We start from the raw sequence: 22,958 nt of genomic DNA, 5'->3' as shown, positions 1-22,958 counted from the left end.
CCACAAAGCTACTTGAGCTAATATACAAATTCAGCAAAGTGGCAAGACATAAGATATGAATAGACATTTTTCCAAAGAGGAAATACTAATGACTAAAAAGCACATGAAAAGATGTTCATCTTCATTAGGTATTAGGGAAATTCAAATCAAAACCACAATGGGATATCATCTCATGCCTATAAGAACGGTTGCTATTAAACAAACAAGAAACAAATACTGAAGAGGATGTGGAGAAATAAGAACACTTATTCATTGCTGATGGGAATGTAAAATGGTGCTATCACTGTGGAAGTCAGTCTTGTGGTCCCTCTGAAAACTAAATATTCAGTTGCCCTATGAACTGATAATTCCAATACTCAGTATATATCCAGTAGATCTAAAGGCAGTGAAAAGAACAGACACATGCACACTGAAGCTCATAGTGGCATTATTCATAATTGCCAAAAGATGGAAACAATCCAAGTGTCCATCAACATACAAGTGGATTAACAAAATGTGGCATATACATATGATGGAATATTATGCAGCAATAAGATGAAATGATATCCTGAAGCATATGACAGCATGGATGAACCTTGAGGACTTAATATTGAGTGAAATGAGCTGGACACAAAAGGATAGATACTGTATTACTTCACTAATATAAACCTCTTGAAAATGTAAACTTAAAAGGAAGAATATAGGGGACTGAGAGGTGGACAGAAGCTAGAGGGGGGAACAGTTACCTAATATGTACAGACATGTTAACAAGGTTGATCTTAAATATATGGGAATGAATATAGGTGTTGGTAGTACATTAGTGGGATTATAAATATAGTGAATTAAACAGAAAGGGGTTGTTTAAAGTCATGTATCTCACTAGCATGACAAATGTAAATAAGTTCTTGCATGAACTATTTCAAAGGTATGACATTGTATAAAAAGTTAATAATAGAGTGGTATATTGGAAAAGCCTATGGCATGCTATGAACTATATTCAACAGAATACCTCACTAGACTACAATTACACTATGGGGGGGTGAGTTATGAGGTGTTTTTTGTGTTCCCTCTTTGGCAAATAATGTTACTTTTCTCATTGGAGCAATGAAAATTGTCTAAAATTGAGGGTGATGATGATTGCATAACTAAGTGAGGATATTGTGAGACGTCAATTGCTTATTTTGGATAGAACATATGCTATGTGTATATATCTCAATAAAATCTGAAAATTCAAAGGAGGATCCTGGAGATGCACAGGAGGCTAAATATAGAGTCACTATTTGACTGGACAATCCCATTATTGAGAATGTATTCACTACTAGACTACAAAGGCCATGAGAGTCTGGGTGTGAAATGCTCCAAGGAGGTGGCCACCATCATGTGCAGGGCTATCATTCTGGTCAAGCTCTCCATCGTCCCTCTGTGCTAGGGTTACTGGGGGGACAAGATTGGCAAGCCCCACACTGTCCCTTGCAAGATGACAGGATTCTGTGGCTCTGTGCTGGTGCATCTCATCCCTGCCCCAGAGGCACTGGCATCATCTAGCCCTTGTGCCCAAGAAGCTGCTGCTGATGGCCAGTATCAATGACTGTGGCACCTTGGCTAGGAACTGAACGACTGTCCTGGTCAGCTTCGCCAAGACCACCTTTGATGCCATCTCCAAGACCTACAGCTATTCACTCCTGACCTCTGGAAAGAGGCCTTGTTCACCAACTGTTCCTATCAGAAGTTCACCAACCATCTCATGAAGTCCACACCAGGGTCTCTGTGCAGAGGAGAGCTGTGGCCACCACACAGGCTCTCATGAGAAAAATAAACACTTGACTTTGAGTTTAAAAAGTGTGTGTGTGAGGTGTTCCACAAAAAAAGTGGAAGGAATCTTTAGGAACCTCCTCATAACACCAGGATAGTGTGACTAGATGCCTAAGTCCATGACACAGATCATAATGACCACCCCAGATGGAGATTTTTATTAATAACCCCATCCTACGGGTTTTTTTTCTGGAATGATACTATTTATTTTTATAGTTTAAAATATGCAAAAACAGTATTATGTATTGTTTACTGATGCATGACTTAGTAAATGTATAAAAACATACCACCAAACGATAAACACCAAATTCTTGGTAGTGACTAACCCTAGGGAAGAAAGGGCAGAGAATGAGATCAGGATGTGTGCACTGGGAATCTGAGTTGAATCTATCTTTTTCCATTAAGAAAATCAGAAGCAAATGCAGCATAATGTATTCATACAGCTTAATCCGATAAAGCTGGGAGAGAGGTTGAGATTCTATTATTCCCTATCATCGCTGCATATGAAAAATCACATCATTAATACATATGATACAAAAAGTCTATGGGTTGCAGACACTTATCAAGGAGAGAGACATTTGCAAGACACAAATGGGAAGCTTTATTAAATATTTCTTGATTTGAATTGAATGAACTTGCAATTTAATTATGCTGAGATCCTCTTTCTCCATTGAGGGGAAAGTAATTTCCGTGAGATTCCCCTTAGAGTTTTGGGCATGGGGTAATGGTGGGCAGAAGAGACCCCGACTTCCAAAAGCTACCTTCCACCCCTTGGTCCTACAGTGCAGCCTCCTTTGTATAATATTCAAGGCTCTATCACTGATCCTAATTTTTCAGCCAGTCTCATCTCTTACCCTAGGTCCCACGCATTTATAATACTGCAATAATAAGAGTCTTCCTATTTTTTTTTAACTTTTTTTTGGTATAGTATAACATACATACAAAGCAGAGAAATAGAAAAGCAATAGTTTTCAAAGCACCCTTCAACAAGTAGTTACAGGACAGATCTCAGAGTTTGTCATGGGTTACCATGCACTCCTTTCAGATTTTTCATTCTAACTACTGCAGAATACAGCAGGCTAAAAGGCTTAAATATTTTTTTTGTCATCACAACCAACTTTTTTTTTTTCCTTTTTTGTGAAAAATAACATATATACAAAAAAGCAATAAATTTCAAAGCACAGCACCACAATTAGTTGTAGAACATATTTCAGAGTTTGACATGGGTTATAATTCCACGATTTGAGGTTTTAATTCTAGCTGCTGTAAGATACTGGAGACTAAAAGAGATAATAATTTAATGATTCAGCATTCATATTCATTTGTTAAATCATATCTTCTCTGTATAACTCCATCACCTTTGACCTTTCCATCCTTCTCTTAAGGTGTGTTTGGGCTATGGCCATTCTAACTTTTTTATGTTAGAAGGGTCTGTCACTAATATGGGGTAGGGAGATGGGACTAGCTGATGTTCTGGAGAGGACTTACCTGAACCAAGGACCCATCTGGAGGTTGTAGGCTTCTGGGAAGTTACTCTAGTGCATGGAACCCTTGTGGAATCTTATATATTGCCATAGGTGTTCTTTAGGATTGGCTGGAATGGTCCTGGTGGCATTTGGCAGGTTGTGATAGGTAGCAAGGTCTAACTGAAGCTTGCATAAGGAAGACCTTCAGAGTAGCTTCTTGACTCTTTTTGAACTCTCTGCTACTGATATGTTGTTAGTTACACTTCTTTACCCCCCTTTTTGTCAGAATGAAATTGTTGATCCCTCAGTGCCAAGACCAGATTCATCCCTGGGAGTCATCTCCCATGTCTCCAGGGAGACTTTCAACCCTGGGTGTCATGTCCCACGTAGGGGGAAGGGCAATGATTTCACTTGCAGAGTTGGGCTTAGAGAGACTGAGGCCACATCTGAGCAACAAAAGAGGTCCTCCTGAAGTAACTCTTAGGCATACCTATTGGTAGGCTAAGCTTCTCCATTACCTACGTAAGCTTCACAAGAGTAAGCCTCAGGATCAAGGGTATGGCCTATTGATTTGGATGTCCCTAAAGTTTTTCACAGTATCAGAGAATTCCTTGATGGTGAGGTTTAATCATTCCATATTCTTTCTCCCATCCCTCAGGGAACTTTGCCTTTATATTTTTTATTAACTGTTTTAATATACTCTAGAATATTTCCAGGCATTACAATAATCTATATAGGATTAAAGGACCTCTTTCTTATTCTGTGCTTCCTGTGTTTCAGTTGTTCAATGAGCTTTACAGATAGGTTGAATTAGATTATGCACTACAGAAAATTTCAGTTCCAAACTACGTAAAACTTTCTTCCATTGATCTCAGAGTATGTGTAATTCTAAAATATAGACACTGTCTTCCTTTCCCCTATGTTCTGAATTACTTTACCCCCAACCTTCATTCTTATCTCTAAATATCAGATAATATATATAAAACAACCTCTCAAAATCCCGAAATAATAATCACCACTTTGGACTTATTGTGTCTGCTCTAAAAGCTTACAATCTAGGCCCCTGTTTTCTTATAAGCATTTTCTAAAAGTTACCATACCATTGTTGTTCTTTTATTTCTGGCTTATTTTGCCTCACCAAATGTCCCACGTGGTCATTCACATCGTTGCATGCCTCACGACTTTATTCCTTTTTGTAGCAGCACAACCTTCATTCATATGTATACACCATCATTTGCCAATCTACTTCTCTGTCAGTTCATCCTTCAGCCATCTTCATGTATTCTTTTCATGTGTTTTTGAGCCATCTGTATTTGCTCTTCAGAAAAATGCCTATGCATAACTTTAGTCCATTTTATAATTAGGTGGTTTGTTTTTTTGTTGTTGAGCTGTATGACTTCTTTGTGTACACAGGATATCAAACCCTTTGTCTGATATGTGGTTTCCAAATATTTTCTCCCATTGAGTTGGCTGCCTCTTCAACTTTTTGACAATGTCTTTTGAGGTACAGAAGCATTTGATTTTGTTCCCATTTATCTATTTTTTATTTTCTTGTTTATACTTTAGATGTAAGGTTTAGGAAGCTCCCTCCTATTACTAGGTCTTGAAGATGTTTCCCTACATTTTCTTCTAGAAATTTTATGGTGCTAGTTCCTATATTTAGGTGTTTGATCCACCTTGAGTTAATTTTGTGTAAGGTGTAAGAAAAAAGGTCCTTTTTCATTCTTTTGGCTAGTGATATCCAGTTCTTCCATGCCAAATTATTGAAAAGAATCTTTTGTTCCAGGTCAGAGGATTTGGGAGCTTTGTCAAAAATCAGTTGACCGTAGATTTCATTGTCTATGTCTGCATTGTCAATTCGATTCCATTGGTCAATGGTTCTATCCTTGTGCCAGTACCATACTGTTTTGAAAAAATAGCTTTATAATGGGTTTTAAAGTCAGGAAGTGTTAAACCTCCCACTTTGTTCTTGTTTTTTAGGATGCTTTTAGCTATTCAGGGTCTCTTTCCCTTCCAGATGAATTTGGTAATTAGCTTTTCCAAGTCTTCAAAGTAGGTTGTTGGGAGTTTGATTGGTACTGTATTGAATCTGTACATCAATTTGAGTAGAATTGACATCTTAACTGTATTTAGCTTTACTGTCCAAAAACAAGGAATGTCTTTCCACCTATTTAAATCTCTTTTGATTTCTTTTAGCAATGTTATGTAGTTTTCTGTGTACAAGTCCTTTAAATCCCTAGTTAAATTCATTCCTACATACTTGATTTTTTTCATTGCTATTTTGAATGGAATTTTTTCCTTAACTGACTCTTCAGTCAGGTCATTGCTTTTGAATAGAAACATTACTGATTTTTGCACATTAATTTTATATCCCACCACCTTGCTGAATTTGTTTATTAGTTCAAGTAACTTTGCTGTAGATTTCTCAGGATCTTCCAAGTATAGTATCGTGTCATCTGCAAATAATAAAAGTTTTACTTCTTCCTTTCCAATTTGGATGCCTTTTACTTCTTTGTCCTTCCTGACTACTCTAGCTAGAACTTTCAGAACACTGTTGAATAATAGTGGTGACAGTGGACATCCTTGTCTCATTTCTGATGTTGGGGGGAAAGCTTTCAGTCTCTCTCCATTGAGTATGATGCTGACTATAGGTTTTTTATATTCCCTTTATCATATTGAGGTAGTTTCCTTTGATTCCTTCTTTTGGAATGTTTTTATCAGAAAAGGATGTGGAATTTTGTCGAATGCTTTTTCAGCATCAATCAAGATGAACATGGGATTTTTCCCTTTCGATTTTTAAATGTACTTTATTACATTAATTGGTTTTCTTGTGTTGAACCATCTTTGCATTCCTGGAATAAACCCCACTTGCTTGTGGTGTATAATTCTTTTAATGTGTTGTTGGATTCTATTTGCTAACATTTTTGTTGAGAACTTTTGCATCTATGTTTATTAGGGAGATTGGCCCATAACTTTCCTTTCTTGTAGCATCTTTACACGGTTTTGGTATTAAAGTGATATTAGCTTCATAAAATGAGTTAGGTAGAGTGCATTTTTCCTCAATTTTTTGGAAATGTTTGAGCAGGATTGCTGTTAGTTCTTTTTGGAAAGTTTGATAAAAATTCCATGGTGAAGCCATCTGATCCTGAGCTTTTTTTTTGTAGGAAGATTTTTGATGAATGATTGGCTCTCTTTACTTGTGACTGGTTTGTTGAGATCTTCTATTTCTTACTGAGTCAGTGTAGCTTGTTTGTGTGTTTCTAGGAATTTGTCAATTTCATTTCATCTAAGTTGTCTAGTTTGTTGGCATGTACTTGTTTATAGTATCCTCTTATGATTTATTTTATTTCTTCAGGGTCTGTGTTATGCACCCCTTCTCATTTCTGATTTTGTTTATTTGCATTCTCTCTTTTTTTCTTTTTCAGTCTTGCCAGTGGCCTATCACTTTTATTGATTTTCTCAAAGAACCAACTCTTGGTTTTATTGATTCTTTCTATTGTTCTTTTGTTCTCCTAATCATTGATCTCTTTTTTAATCTTTGTTATTTCTCTTTTATTTGCTGTGGGGTTAGTTTGCTGTTCTTTCTCAAGTTCTTCCAGGTGAGCTTTTAAATCCTTGATCTTTGCTCTTTCTTGTTTTTTAAATATAGGCATTTAGGGCAATAAATTTCCCTCTCAGCACAGCCTTTGCCATATCCCATAAGTTCTAATAAGTTGTATTCTCATTTTCATTCATCTCCAGATAGCTACTGATTTCTCTAGCAATTTCTTCTTTGACCCACTGGTTGTTTAAGAGTGTGCTATTTAATCTCCTTATATTTGTGAATATTCTCATTCTTTGGTGGTTATTGAGATCCAGCTTCATCCCACTGTGATCAGAAAAGTGTTTTGAATAATTTCAGTGTTTTTAAATTTATAAAGACCTGTTTTGTACCCCCACATATGATCTATCCTGGAGAATGTTCCATGAGCACTAGAAAAGAATGTATAGCCTTGTGTTTTGGGGTGCAATGACTTATAAATGTCTGTTAGGTCTAATTCATTTATCAAGTTATTTAACTTTTCTATTTCCTTGTTGATCTTCTGTCTGGTTGTTCTGTTTATAGATGAGAGTGGTGTATTGAAATCTCCTACTATTATTGTTAAAACATCTATTGCTCCCTTCAGTTTTGGCAGTGTTTGTTTCATGTACTTTGGAGCTCCTTGATTGGAAGCATAAACATTTATGATTGTTTTATCTTCTTGGTGAATTGATCCTTTAATTAGTATATAGTGTCCTTCTTTGTCTCTTATGATGTCTTTACATTTAAAGTCTATTTTGTCCAATATTAATATAGCTACTCCTGCTTTCTTTTGGTTACAACTTGCATGGAAAATCTTTTTCCACCCTTTCAGTTTCAATCTATTTGTATCCTTGTGCAAAGAGGAATCTCTTATAAGCAGCATATAGCTGGATTATATATTTTAATCCATTCTGCCAATCTGTGTCTTTTAATTGACAAATTTAGTCTGTTAACATTCAAAGTTATTACTGAAAAGGCACTTCTTGAATCCACCATTTTATCTTTTTAATTTTATTTGTCAGATATATATATTCTTTTCCCTCTTTCTCCTTTTATCCTTTACATTACTCTTACTGGTACTCTTCAATTCTGTGACTTCCTCCAGGCCTCCCTCTTCTGTCTTTTTTTTTTTTTTTCAGCCGGCAGAACTCCCTTTAGTATTTCTTGTAGAGCCAGTCTCTTGTTGACATATTCTTTCAGCACTTGTTTGTCTATGAAAACTTTAATCTCTCCTTCAGTTTTGAAGGACAATTTGGCCGGGTACAGAATTCTTGACTGAAAGGCTTTCTCTTTCAGGTTCTTAAATATATCATGCCACTGCCTCTCATCTCCATGGTGCTTGTTGAGTAGTCTGAACTCAGTCTTATGTGGTTTCCTTTGTATGTAGTAGGTTGTTTTTCTCTTGCTGCTTTCAGAATTTTCTGCTTCTCTTCAACATTTGGCAGACTGATTAATATGTGTCTTAGAGAAGGCTTATTTGGATTTATTCTGTTTGGAGTTTGTTGACTTGTATATTTATGTCCTTTACAAGGGTTGGGAATTTTTCCTCCATTATGTCCTCAGCTACTCTTCCTAGCTCTTTAGTGCTCTCTTCTCCTTCTGAGACACCAATGATTCTTATATTTGTGCGCTTTATTTTGTATATCATTTCCCTGAGATCCAATTCATATTTTTCCACCTTTTTTGCCATTTACTGTCTTGAGTCAGTTACACTGTCCTCTATGTTGCTTATTCTTTCTTCTGTCTCTTTAAATCTGCTCTTGTGTGCCTCTAGTATGTTTTTTATTTGATCAACAGAGTCTTTGATTTCTGTGATATCTGCTATTTTTCTATTTATTATTTCAAATTCCTCTTTATGTTCTTCTACTGTCTTCTTGATCTCCTTTATATTATTTGCCATCCCACTTATTTTATTAAGTAGAGTTGTATGAACATCTTTGATTAGCTGTTCCAACATCTGTGTCTCCTCTGATGTTTTAATTTGATCATTAGGCAGGGCTATACCTGTCTGCATTGTGAAATGCTTAGTGATCTTCTGTTGTTCTTGTCGCATGTAAATATCTTGATTGATTTATGTTGGGAATTGATTTCTTTCAGTAGTCTAAGGCTTGTGTTTGCAGGATGGATGTGCAACAGAGTGCAGGGTATAGGGTGGAGCACAACAGTGTGGTGCTTTGTTGTAGGGCCGGTATAGGCACAGATTGGGGATGTTACATTGGTGCTCATGAATATGGGCGCCCAGCAGCCAGGGAGGATGTAGCTGTGTGGGTGCACAGGTCTGGGGGGGTTAACCCTGGTGTGCTATAGTGCACAAAGCCCTTTGTGCACATGCGTAGAGCTGTGGCAGCAGGTTGGTGTTATGCATTCATAGGTTGCAGGCAGATGTGACCCAGCTGCTCAGGTTAGAGCTTTCTTAGAGCTGGGAAGTATGACTAAGGGCTGTGCACATGGGCGGGTCTAGGACTGTCATAAACTGATTTTCCCAGCGCTAAAGGACGTGATTGGGGGCCCATGTGTATGTGCAGGTCTAGGAGTGCCATAAACTGAAGTCCCCAGAGCTGAAAGATGTGATTGGGGGCCCATGTGCATGCACAGGTCTAGGAGTGCCATAATCTGATGCTCAGAGCTCAGGGTGGATGGGGTGGGGTGAGGCTGTGCAACACTATGGATGGGGGAGCGGGTGTAGCCTGCATATGAAGGTATGTGCCTGTAGCCTTTATGCAATGGCAATAGCTTCCTAGTCCAGTCTCCACACCTCTGCACCAGGCTCCAGCTTTCTGCTTCTCAGTTCCACAGCCTCCGCAACTAGAGCCACCCTATGTGGTGCAGAAGGCTTTCTCAGGTCAGTTGCACTCTTGAATCACTATCTCAGTTGCCCTCTCATCCTTTCTCTAACTTTTCCATGGAGCAGGGCTGAACTCCAGTTACTTTATTTGGCCATCATCCTGGAACTTCCTGGAAAAAAACAGTTTTTACAATCTGTTTGGCAAACCAGGCGAGCAATGAACAATATCACAAGAAATAGCACAAAGACTGAAAGTAGGGATTTGAATAGACATTTGCACACTGATGTTTATAGTGACATTATTCATGATATCCAATGGACAGAGGTGGCCAAAGGTACATTGACTAAGAAGCAGTAGGGTGAACTTTGGTATATACATTTGATGGAATATTGTGCAGCTACAGAAAGGAACAAAGTCATGAAGCATGCAATGAGATGAATGAACATTGAGGCCATTATGTCAAGCAAAATAAGCCAGAATCAAAGCATAAATATTGTATGGTCTCTTTTAGAAAATATTTATAAGAAAATTAGGGCCTAGATTTTAAACTTTTACAGTAGTCACAGTTATTCCTGAACTTTAAATCTTATTTCTAAATTCTGAGGTGCTGTGCTCTATGTGTATAATCTGGTATTTCCCTGGAACTTTGGGTATCTATATGACACCTAAGAATCTGATTTGAGGTTCTGCAGCTCTGAAAATCAGCATTGGTCATTACAGCAACTGTTAAAGAAGCCAAAAAAGAGATCAGACCAATTAGAGATAAGAATGAAGCTGATATGGATGGGACTAAGGTAAATTAGAATTCAGGGTAAAGGATGATATTGTCTGTATTTTAGAACTTCGCCTACTGTATGAGACCAAAGGAAGAGATGTTTATTTTGTCCCACACTTAAATTTTCTGTAGCACACAATCTAACTTAACTTGTCTGGTCAGTTTATTTAAACAACCTTAGCACATGGAGCCTAGAATTCAGAATGAGATTTTGTAATTCTATATAGCTTAATGTAATGCCCTGGTACATTCCAGAGTATGTAGGGCAGATTATTTAAAAACCATTGGCAAAGTCTGTTGAGGGACTGGACAAAAAATATGGAACTATTAAACTTCCCCACCTAGGAAACTCCTGATACTTTCTCAAGCATTAAGAACTCCCAAATTAATAAGCCAATCCCTTGATCTTGAGGCTTGCTCTTATGAAATTTATTTCTGTAATTAGTAAGCTAAGCCTATCTATAATTATGCCTAATAGTCATTTCCAGAGAACCTCTTTTGTTGGTCAGATATGGCCTCTCTCTCTCTCTCTAAGCCCAACTCTGCAAGTAAATACATTATCCTCACCTCTACATGGGACATGACCTCCAGGGATGTAAGTCTCCCTGGTAATGTGGGGCATTACTCCCCAGGATGAGCCTGGCCCTGGCATCATGGGATTGACAATGCCTACCTAACCAAAAGAGGGAAAAGAAATATAAAAAAATAAGGTATCAGTAGTTAAGAGATTTCAAATAGAGTTAGGAGGTTATTCTGGAGATTACTCTTATGCAAGCTTCTGCTACATATTGCTAATTGCCATGGTATCCCAAGCCCCAATCAACAGTATTCCTGAAAACCCTAAATAATACCATGAGCTTTATCTGAGGCTCTATAAAAGTTTCACTAACTAAGTTTATTTTTCAGACACTTAAACTTCTATATTGTTCCTTTACTAGTCAGGGTTCTCTAGGGAAATGGAACCAATAGAAGATATCTGTAAATATGAGATTTTATAAAACTGTCTCATGCAACTGTGGGGATGCATGAGTCCAATTCTGTAGGACAGGCTGTGAGCTGGCAACTCAAATGAAGGTCTTCAATGAATTCCACATAAGAGGCTGGCTGGCTGAAGTGGAAAGAGAGATTCTTCTGAGTTCTCTTTTAAAGCCTTCAACTGATTAGAATAAATGTCACTCATTGAAGAAGACACTCCCCTTAGTCAACTGCAGATGTAATTAGCCATAAATGCAATCATTGTGCTGATGATTTAAATCCACAAAATGTCCTCACAGAAACAGATAAGCTAGTGCTTGCTTGACCAGACAATTGGACAACATCACCTGGCTAAGTTGACACATGAAACTACTCATCACAGTCCACCCCTTGTCAACTTGGCAGCTATACACATCACCTTAAACCACACTTAATCTCTAAATAAGAAAAACAATAGAAGACGTATTTTTCACCTAACAATACTCAACGGCCTTGAATACAACAAGAAAAGCACTAAATCTCTCCAGAATAGGGTGCAAGTCCTTGGGTAATATTCACTCTTAAGCTTGATACCCTATAACTTAAATACAATGCCATAAACAGTACAACTTATGTCATACAAGTTATGTCACATAAGGGGATAATATAGAGAAGAAAACAAAGACTTTTTTTAATGTACAATTACAAATGTACTTATAACAAAACAAGGAAAAAACATACTATTACAGCCCTTGTTTCTATAACTGGTCACATGGTTGTAGTTCATATTTATCACTACCTTTGTCTACTACCCATTCCATTTTCCATTACCCTCAGCAAGTACCTCAACTTGGGTTCTTTGTTCTTTGCCTGGTGGGGTGACCCAAAACTTCATTCTTGAAGTTTATGGGCCATTGGTAGTCCTGCCTGGTTTGAGTTGTTGCTGTTTTCCATTGACTTTAATCACAGGGCATGGTAGTAATAAGACATGCCCTAGGGAATCTCCTACATTCTAGGGAAATTCTTCTTTACTTCCAATGAGTAGTTGCAGTCCTGTATCCACTTGATGGTCATGATTAGTCACACAGCCAGTGCAGCAACCCCCTTCCTTGCCTGTAGATTCAGAAGCATGAGAAGCTCAAAGTGGCCAGATGTCAGTCTTAATTACCAGTTCAATAGAATCATTATTGTGCCTCCTGGTGGGAGAACTCCTCTATCTGGAAATAACCTGTAGACCAGCAAAGCTCAAGGTTGCAAGGATAGAATGCAAAAATTTTCCTAGTGGATCACTAGGGGTAATAGTTTGTGTTGCCACTCCCATTTCCATCCGTTGATTCCTGGACCTGTGAATCTTGGCTATGGGAGATACAGCACCATAAACTGGATGCTGATTCAGAACATAAACAGCCTTTTGGAGAACACTGCCCCAGACTTGCAAGGTATTGCCACCTGGTTGGTGATGTATCAGTCTTCAAAGGGCCATTCCACTGTTCTATCAATCCAGCTGCTTCAGAATGATGGGGAACATGGTAACCCCAGAGAACTCCATGAGCATGTGCCAATTCCTGTACTTCATTTGCTGAGAAGTGGGTTCCTTGTTCAGAAGCAATGCTGTGTGGAATGTCATGATGGTGGATAAGGCACTCTATAAGCCCATGAATGGTAGCTTTGGCAGAAGCATTGCATGCAGGGAAAGCAAACCCACATCCAGAGTATGTTTCTATTCCAGTTAGAACAAATTGCTGCCCCTTCTGCAATGGAGTGGTCCAAAGTAATCAACCTGCCAACACATAGCAAGATGATCACCTCAGGGAATGGTGCCATATTGGGGGCTGAATGTGGGTCTCTGCTGCTAGCAGGATGGGTACTCACTCAGCCAATCTTGGTGAGTAGAAATCCATGTGCTGAGGCCATTTATAACCTGTGATTCTCCTGTGACATTGCTGATCCCACACATAACCTCCATCCCTACCACCAGGACCACTTTGTTCATGAGCCCATTGGGCAATGACAGGAATAACTGGGGAAAGAAGATGGCTTGTATCCATAGAATGGGTCATATTAATCACTTAATTATTAAAATCTTCCTCTGCTGAAGTCACCTTATGGTGATATTCACAAGAGACACAAATATCTCCATGATTTTTACCCACACAGTAAGGTTTATTTGCATACCTTTTCCCCAGACTTCTTTGTCACCAATTTTCCAATCATGCGCCTTCCAAGTCCCTGAATATCCAGTCAAAACATTAGCAACAGCCCACGGGTCAGTATACAAATGCACCTCTGGCCAGTTCTCCTTCCAAGCAAAATGAACAACCAGGTGCACTGCTCAAACTTCCACTGACTGGGAGGATTTCTCCTCACCATTGCCATTCAGGGACATCCCAGAAAGGGGTTGCAGTGCTACAGCTGTCCACTTTTGGATGGTACCTGCATATTGTGCAGAACCATCTCTAAACCAAACCCAGGTTTTCTCTTCTTCAGTCAATTGACTGTAAGGAACTCCCCCGTGAAGTCACAGCTATGGGCTGTAAAATAGTAGGTAATATGGCAGGAATGGGAGCCATGACATTTGGGCCACTTCCTCATGTAACTTTCTTGTGCCTTCAAGACCTGCTTGGGCACAATCTCAGATATATGATTTCCACTTTATGATGGAGTGCTTCTGTGCACACCCACATTTATGACCTGGTGTGTCAAACAACACCCAGCTCATGATAGGTAATTCAGGATTCATGGTATATTTGAGACTCATAGCTAAGCATTCAGTTTCTACTAAAGTCCGATAGCAGACTGTGCCAGTTTGAAAGTATTATGTACCCTAGAAAAGCCATGCTTTAATCCTGATCCAACCATTTCTTTTAATCCTGATTCAGTATTGTATGTAGAAGCTTTGATTAGATTATCTCCATGGAGATGTGATTCGCCCAGTTGTGAGTATTGACTTTGGATTAAATGGAGCTATGGCTCCACTCATCACAGGTGGGGTTTGATTAGTTTACTGGAATCCTTTAAAAGAGGAAACATTTTGGAGAAATAAGAAAAATGACAGAAGTCTGAAAGCTGACAGAAACTTCATAGTGGAGCTGACGCAGATGCAAACACATGGAGAACAGAGACACGGATGTTTGGAGCTACTTGGAGCCCAGCAGACATCACCATGAGATTTTAAGCAAGCCAGAACCTGGAGAGAGCCAAGGGAAACCAAGAGATGAAAGCCATCCCTGGAGAAGCAAGGTGAGGAACCTCCATGTGGACAGAGACTGAAAGCAATGGAACCTGGGAGGAAGGGACCAGCAGATGCCAGCCATGTGACTTCTCAGCTGACAGAGGTATTCCAGACCAGTCAGCCAGGTAGAAGGCCCCTGTATTTTTGTTAGATTTATCTCCCATCCTCTGATACACAAATGCCCTGCCACTATATCTAGAGTAGTTGCTACTTCTTGCTCACTAGGTCCAATCAACATGATATCATCAATATAATAGACCAGTGTTATGTCTTGTGGGAGGGAGAAATGATTAATTTCCCTGCAGACAAGATTATGACATAGGGCTGAAGAGTTCATATACCCCTGGGGCAGAAATGTGAAGGTATTCTGCTGGCCTTGCCAGCTGAATGCAAACTATTTCTGCATGCAAATAGCTTCTATAAAGGGGAATTTAATAAGTTACAAGTTTACAGTTCTAAAGAAGTGAAAGTGTCCAAATAGTTATTGAGAAAAAAAAGCATTTGCCAGATTAATAGCTGAATACCAGGTACCAGGGAAAGTGTTGATTTGCTCAAGCAATGATACCACATCTGGAACAGCAGCTGCAATTGGAGTCTGCATTTGTTTAAATTTATGATAATCTGCTGTCTTCCCCATCTATTTTCTGTATAGGCCAAATAGGATAGTTGAATGGGAGGATGGTGGGAATCACCACCTCTGCATCTTTCAAGTCCTTAGAGTGGAACTACTCCCTGAAATCCCTTCAGGAATCCAGAATTGTTTTGGATTTACTATTTTCCTAGGTAGGGGTAGTTCTAGTGGCTTCCACTTGGCCTTTCCTACCATAACAGCCTTCACTCCACAAGTTAAAGAACAAATGTGGAATTCTACCAGTTGCCCAGTATGTCTATTGAAATTATGCATTCCAGAACAGGGGAAATAACTACAAAATGGTTCTGGGGACCCACTGGACTCACTGTGAGATGAACCTGAGCTGAAATTCCATCAATCACCTGACCTCTATAAGCCCCCACTCTGACTGGTGAACAAGAGTGACGTTTTGGATCTCCTGGAATTAATGTCACTACTGAACCAGTGTCTAATAATCCCTGAAATATATGATCATTTCCTTTTCCCCCATGCACAGTTACCTTGATAAAAGGTCATAGGTCTCCTTGAGGAAGGCTGGGAGAAAGATTGAGTATATATTTTTGGCAGTGTAACAGTACTCCATACTCTACTAGCCTGTACCATAGCTCTGTGAGTCAGAATGTTTTGAATGCTGTTTTCAGTCTGCTGTCCATTATGTTAGCCACACCCACCTTGTTTTGGCAATTAAGTGCTGCCACATGGCTTTGGCCAACTTGGGATCTGATCATCTGCATTGTGTTTAAGGATTCCATCTCAGTGACAACAATTCCTACAGTAATATCTGACCTACAGAGAAGGATGCCTACAGAGCTTTTCAGGATGTTGAAGCTAGTCTCACAAATTTATTCCTCACAGTCCTGGTAAAATGTGCTCTCTGAACACTCCTGGGCTGAGCGGGTCTTCCATGATAAATCCATTCTAACATTCCAATCTCTCTAAGCCTCTCTAAGCCCCATCTACATTATCATGGAAGTTCTGACATTTCAACCTTACGTAATGTTGGTCACCTTTTGATCCATGTTTCAGCCAATCACCCCCAACAAACTGTTAATGCCCTTTCTAACCCCTTGAGCTACAACATTGAACCCAGAATCTCTGCTTAGTGGACCCATTTCAATAAATTCAGCCTGATCCAGTTATATATTCCTTCCACCATTATACCACACCCTTAATATCCATTCCCACACATATTCTCCTGATTTCTGTCTATATAAATTGGAAAACCCATGCAGTTCTTTTGAAATAAAATGAGCCTCCTCATGGGTCACACTTTGTACCTCACCTTTGGGGGCCTGTTGAGGCTTTAGTCTAGTTATAGGCCTGGAAGAAAAGAAGGTAGTGGGGTAGGTCATGAAAACAATTAGAAGTGCCTTTCAAGCCAATTATCTCAAGGCATTTCCTTGCAGTTTCATTTGGCAAAACAGGATTATTCTCTCTCGATAGAGGAGCGAGGACTGTTTCCTCGGGTGAGGTGGTTACAGGTTTAGCAGGCACTGAATGGTTAATTTCTTCAAGTGGAGGTTGGATGGTAGACTCCTTAGGGCAGACTGGAGTTTGGAAAGCTATTTCCTCAGATGAGGCTGGAGGTGGGACAGCTGTTTCCTCAGGTCAGATCATTACAGGTTTATCTAGAAAAGACTCATCAGAATCTAGGGTTTCAATGTTCCTACTGCCATAAATTTTCAACCTACATGTCCCTGTCTCAATTTTAGGCTCCCATTCCTTTCCAATCAATGTTCTCACTTTGAGAACAGACACCCTGCAAGTTTGAGAATTTATATGCAAGTTTACATTATAAATATACTACTTGCACAATGAGATTCTGGGTATGGTTTTCAGAGATCTCAGGTCTCCAGTCACAAGACATAAGGTTTTCTTTCAAGGCACACATAGAAACTTTTACATCTTTAATACTGTGCTTAACCTGCAAATTTGAAAGCTTCAGCTCATTCCTTTCTTTTATAACTTTATCCAGCATATCTAGGAACAATCAGCCAACAAAATTATACTTTTTAACTCCACAAAACTCTGTTGAAGGGTCAAAAACACTCATCCAGAGCCTTGCCTCATATAAGCTACAATTAGCAAAATCAACTGGTGATATTTTTCATATCTCTATTGCCAACTCATGCCATGGACTGTCGATGCCATCTTGATTACTGGAAATGGAATCATTAGTGCCTTTGAGTCTAATCAGAATAGAAAACCAATTGCAAAAACCCATTTTTTATATTCTGTTTCACAATAACCCTTTCTGGTACCAAGGCTGTAGTAGTCAGGGTTCCCTAAGGAAACAGAACCAACAGGAGATATTTGTAAATATGATATTTTATAAAATGTCTCATGCAACTGCAGGGATGGATGAGTCCAAATTCTGTAGGGCAGGCTGTGATTTGGTAACTCCAATGAAGGTCTTTGTTGAATTCCCTAGGACAGGCTGAATGGCTGAAGTGGAGAGAGAGATTCTGTCTTCTGACTTCTCCTTTATAGTCTTCAACTGATTAGAATAAATGTCACTCAATGAAGAAGGCATTCCCCTTAGTCAACTGCAGATGTAATCATCCATAAATGCAATCAATGTGCTTATGATTTAAGTCCACAGCAACAGATAGGCTACTGCTTGCTTGACCAGACAACTGGGCACCATCACCTGGTCAAGTTGACACATTAACTTAACCATCACAATTCCTGTGCCATATATTCCCTGAAACCCAAAGGCACTAGTCTAAGAAGATCAACTAGTTGCGTCTCCCTATTTCATAATATCAGCACCCTTTTTCAACATGAAAATGTCAGAATGGTCATTGCCCAAATATCCCTGAAGTTTGAGAGATGGATCAAATGAGAGGGAGGATTTAACAAATGATTGTGATTACCTAATCACCTTATTGATACTTTTTATTAGTCTCTAGTGTATTTGAACAGCTAGAAGGCAATACCTGAAATTGTGGAACTGTAATCCATACCATACTGTGAAATTTTCTCTATAACTACTTGTAAACTGTATTTTGAAATTTATCCCTTTTCTGCATATATGCCATATTTCACAATAAAAATGTTTGAACAGAGAAGCTAATGAAGCTTAAATTCAGCCTCCCTCACTTGTACAGGCTCCTGTGAAGGACCTAACTAATAGGTTCATTTGGCTATGAGTTTTATAAAATTTGCAAAAGTAAGATATATTAGCTGCAATCAGCTAAGACTGCTGTCTCTTTCCACTTTGGTTTCCCTTCTGTCACATTTTCCCTTCTACCAGATGGCATCAAAGTGGTCACAAATGTTTTTCTCTTCTATAATTTGTACTTGTTTTCTTAAAGAAGACTCTCTAAACCAAATGATCTTCAGACCCCCACAAAAATGGAATCATCCCCCTGAATCACTATTAAAACATGTGTAGTTAGAGAAGCCCATACTCAAAATGTACTTTGGATATATTCAGTTATCAATGCTAAATGGCTTACCTGATCCCCTTTAGTTCACTCCTGTCAAATATTTACTAAAAACGTACTAAATGCAAGGGATTCATCCTGTAAGATGCCATATGCAAAGGAGCACTAATAAATTCTTGTTCATGGTAAAGAGGAACATGTTCTTATTTAAGACTGTTGAAAAGTGATTATAGAAGCCAAGGTCTATGGCACCCTCTCCCAACAGAGTAGCTAGAAGCTGTTAGTGTTCATTTCCTTGTCTGAGTCTTCCAGAGTCAGTAATGGTTGCTTTTTTTTTTTTTATCTCTAATGTCAACACTATACCAGTAATCTACTGAAAACAGCTATTTCCCTAAGTAAATTCATTTTTTCTCATTCGTTCCCTGCCTTGACCTGGTCTTACCAGCCGCATCTGGGACCAAACCTTAGAGATTTTCATAGACTGTTCCAATCAGTAAGTCTTGAGAGCCTATTTTATAAGTGGAAAGAGCCCTGCTTCTGTGTCTGAACACAGGGTTAGTCCAAATGTCAGAGACTTTAGTGTTCCTCAGCTCACTCCTTTCCTGCCCCAACCTGTTTCTATACACACCTTCTGAAGAATGCAAGCTCCTTTGGCTTGAAGCCCTTTACTTTCTGGCAGATGAAATACAAGCAAGGATAACATACCAGAAACTATTTCAACACCTATGGAAAGCAGAGTGTGAGAGGCAGGGTGGGCAGTGAGACCCCACATACCTGCTGCAGTAGTAAGGCTCTGGGTACCCCTGAAACCTGAGATAAAAAGTCTTTGGAAAGTGTAGGGGAGAAGAATAAAGTCCAGTTCACCTGTAGTCTCAGGCAGATCATATCACCCTCCGCTATTTACCTATAAAATGATAACATTGGCCCCAGTAAAGCATCCCCGAGGACCCTTCTAACTCTCACACTGTGATAATACCTAAAACTGTTTTCCTATCAGCTTTCCGAATGACCTCCCACTCAAGCCACCTGGCTATAGCTCTGTGTAAAGAAAAATAAAGGACCTATTAGCCTTATCACGCAAAGTTTTTTATCATGTAAAGTTTTCTTTCTTGGTTTCATTTCTAAATGTTTGGCCTTTGTTATGGGTTGAATTGTGTCACCAAAAAAAAAAAAAAATACGTTAAAGTCCTAACACCCAATATCTCAGAATGTGACCTTATTTGGAAATAGGTCTTAGATAAAATTAGTTCAATTAAGATGAGGTCACACTTGAGTAAGGAAAAACCCTCAACCAATATAACTCATGGCCTTATAAGAAGAAATGGCAAAGAGAAGATGGAGACTCCATGACAATGGAGACAGAAATTAAAGAGCTGCAATTGCAAGCCAAGGACTCCCAAGGATTGCCAGGAAAACTTCAGAAGCTGGAAGAAGCAAGGACATATTCTCCTCCTGTTGGCATCTTGATTCTGGATTTACAGCTTTCTGAATTGTGAGACAATGGATTCTCTTGTTTTAAGACACCCACTGTGGTAATCTGTTAATACAGACATAGGAAACTAGAACACCCCCTCCCCTTCCTTTTCAAAGGACTGTAGAGTCCTTATCTAGGCAGGGAGAAGGAGGAGCCTCTGGTAGTTTGAAGCTGTATGTACCCCAGAAAAGATCGTGTTTATTTTTTTTATGTTTAATTATATTTAACAGCTACATAGTAATCATTGTGTGGTATATCATACTTTTTTTTTAATCAGTCCTCTATTGATGGACATTTTGGCTCTTCTGATTTTTGCTATCACAAATAATTCTGCAATAGCTTTGAAAATGTCTTTTCATTTTTGCCAATGTATGAGATAGATTCCTAGAACTTAGATTAGGTCAAAGCATAAAAGCATATGAAAATTCTGCCAGTTATTACAAAATTTACCTCTATTGGTAAACCATGAGGGCATTTGTTTCCTCATATCCTTACCAGCAAAGTATGTTGTCAGACTTGGGATTTTGCTCATCTAAATAGGTGAGAAATGGCAGCTCCATGCACTTTTATTTTTCAATTTTCTAGTAATGAATGAGTTTGAGCATCTTTTCAAGATTAAGGATACTTGAATTTCTTTTCCTATGAAATCTTTTATTCAATTCTCTGGTCATTGTGTGTGTGTGTGTGTGTGTGTGTGTGTGTGTGTGTGTGTGTGTGTGTGTGTGTGTGATTGTTATATCTTCTTGGTGAATTGACCTTTTAATTAGCATATAGTGTCCTTCTTTGTCTCTTATGATGTCTTTATATTTAAAGTCTATATTGTCCTATATTAGTATAGCCACTCTTGCTTTCTTTTGGTTACAATTTACATGGAAAATCTTTTCTATCCTTTCACTTTCAATCTATTCGTATACTTTTGTCTAAGATGAGTCTCTTCCAAGCAGCACATAGCTGCATTATATTTCCTAATCCATTCTTCCAATCTTTTAATTGGTAAGTTTAGTCTGGTAACATTCAAAGTTATTACTGAAAAGGCATTTGATGAATTCACCATCATATTTTTACAATATTATTTGTCATATCTATATATTCTTTTCCCCCTTTCTCTTTTTATCCTTTAAATTACCCTTACTGGTACTCTTCAGTTCTGTGCCCTCCTCCAGACCCCCTTCTCTTGTCTTTTTTTTCAGCCAGCAGAACTCCTTTTAGTATTTCTTGTAGGGCCAGTCTCTTGTTTATAAATTCTTTCAGGACTTCTTTGTCTGTAAAAACTTTAACCTCTCTCGATTTTGAAGGACAATTTGGCTGGGTACAGAATTCTTGACTGGAAGTCTTTCTCTTTCAGGAGCCTGAATATATCATACCACTGCCTTCTCACCTCCAGGGTGCTAATTGAGTGTCCTGAAGTCAGTCTTATTTGATTTTCCTTGCATGTAGTAGATTGTTTTTCTCTTGCTGCTTTCAGAATTTTCTGCTTCTTTTCAATATTTGACAGAGTGATTGACATGTGCCTTGGGAAGGCCTATTTGGATTTATTCTTTTTGGAGTTCATTGGGCATCTTTGACTTATATATTTCTGTCTTTTACAAGGGTTGGGAATTTTCCCCCCATTATATCCTCAACTACTCTTCCTAGTCCTTTACTCCTCTCTTCTCCTTTTGGGACACCAAAGATTCTTATATTTGTGCATTTTGTTTTGTCTGTCATTTCCCTGAGATCCAATTCATATTTTTCCATCTTTTTTGCCAAGATCGTTTATTCTTTCTTCTGTCTCCTCAAATATGCTGTTGTGTACCTCTAGTATGTTTTTTATTTGGTCAATAGTCTTTAATCTCTGTGATATCTGCTATTTTTCTATTTATTATTTCAAATTCCTCTGTTTGCTCTTTTATTGTCTTCTTGAGCTCCTTTTTGTCATTTGCTATCCCACTTATTTTATTAAGTGGAGTTATATGAACATCTTTGATTTATTGTTCCAACACCTGTGTCTCCTCTGGTGTTTAATTTGGTTGCTAGGCAGGGCTGTATCTGTCTGCATTGTGAAATGCTTAGTGTATCTTCTGTTGTTTTCGTCATGTATAAATATCTTGATTGATTTATGTTGGGAATTGATTTCTTTCAGTAGTCTAAGGTCTTGTGTTTGCGGGTTGGATGTGCAGCAGGAAACAGGGTACAGGGAGGGGCACAACTGTGTGGTGATTAGTCTCAGGGCAGGTATAGGCACAGGTTGGGGATACTACGCTGGTGCTTGTGAATGTGGGTGGCCAGTGGCCAGGGAGCCCGTAGCTGTGTGGATACACTGGTCTGGGGGGTGTAACTCTGGTGTTCGCTGGTCTAGGGTACGGGGGCCCTTTGTGCGCATGCATAGAGCTGTGGCTGCAGGTTGGTGTTATGCATTTGTAGGCTGGGGACAGACATGACCCGGCTGTGCAGGTCAGTGCGTTCTCAGAGCTGGGAAGGTGACCAAGGGCCATTCACGTGCATAGTTCCAGGACTGCTATAAACTGACTTTCCCAGAACTGAATGACATAATGGAGGCCCATGCGCATGCGCAGGTCTAGGAGTGTTGTAAACTAGAGTTCCCAGAGTTGAAGGACGTGATTGGGAGCCCATGCACATGCGCGGGTCTGGGAGTGCTGTAAGCTGATGCACAGAGCTCAGGGAGGGCGGGGTTAGGTTGTGTGACACTATGGGCTAGAGCGGCAGGGCTAGCCTGGGTGGAAGGTTAGCGCCTGTAGCCTTTATGCTCTGGCAACAGCCTGCAGGGAACAGGGAAGGGGAGGTAGTACTTGGGAGGGGTGCAGGAGATGTGGGTGGGCTGCACTTGGGGTGAGGGTGTGGAGCAGGTACATGTGCTGGGGTTGGTGGGGTGGGGGTGCCTGGAGGGCGGGGAATGGG

The sequence above is a fragment of the Tamandua tetradactyla genome, chromosome 5, assembly GCF_023851605.1.
Source record: "Tamandua tetradactyla isolate mTamTet1 chromosome 5, mTamTet1.pri, whole genome shotgun sequence".
Lineage (NCBI taxonomy): Eukaryota > Metazoa > Chordata > Mammalia > Pilosa > Myrmecophagidae > Tamandua > Tamandua tetradactyla.
Note: the sequence above shows the minus strand (reverse complement) of the source record.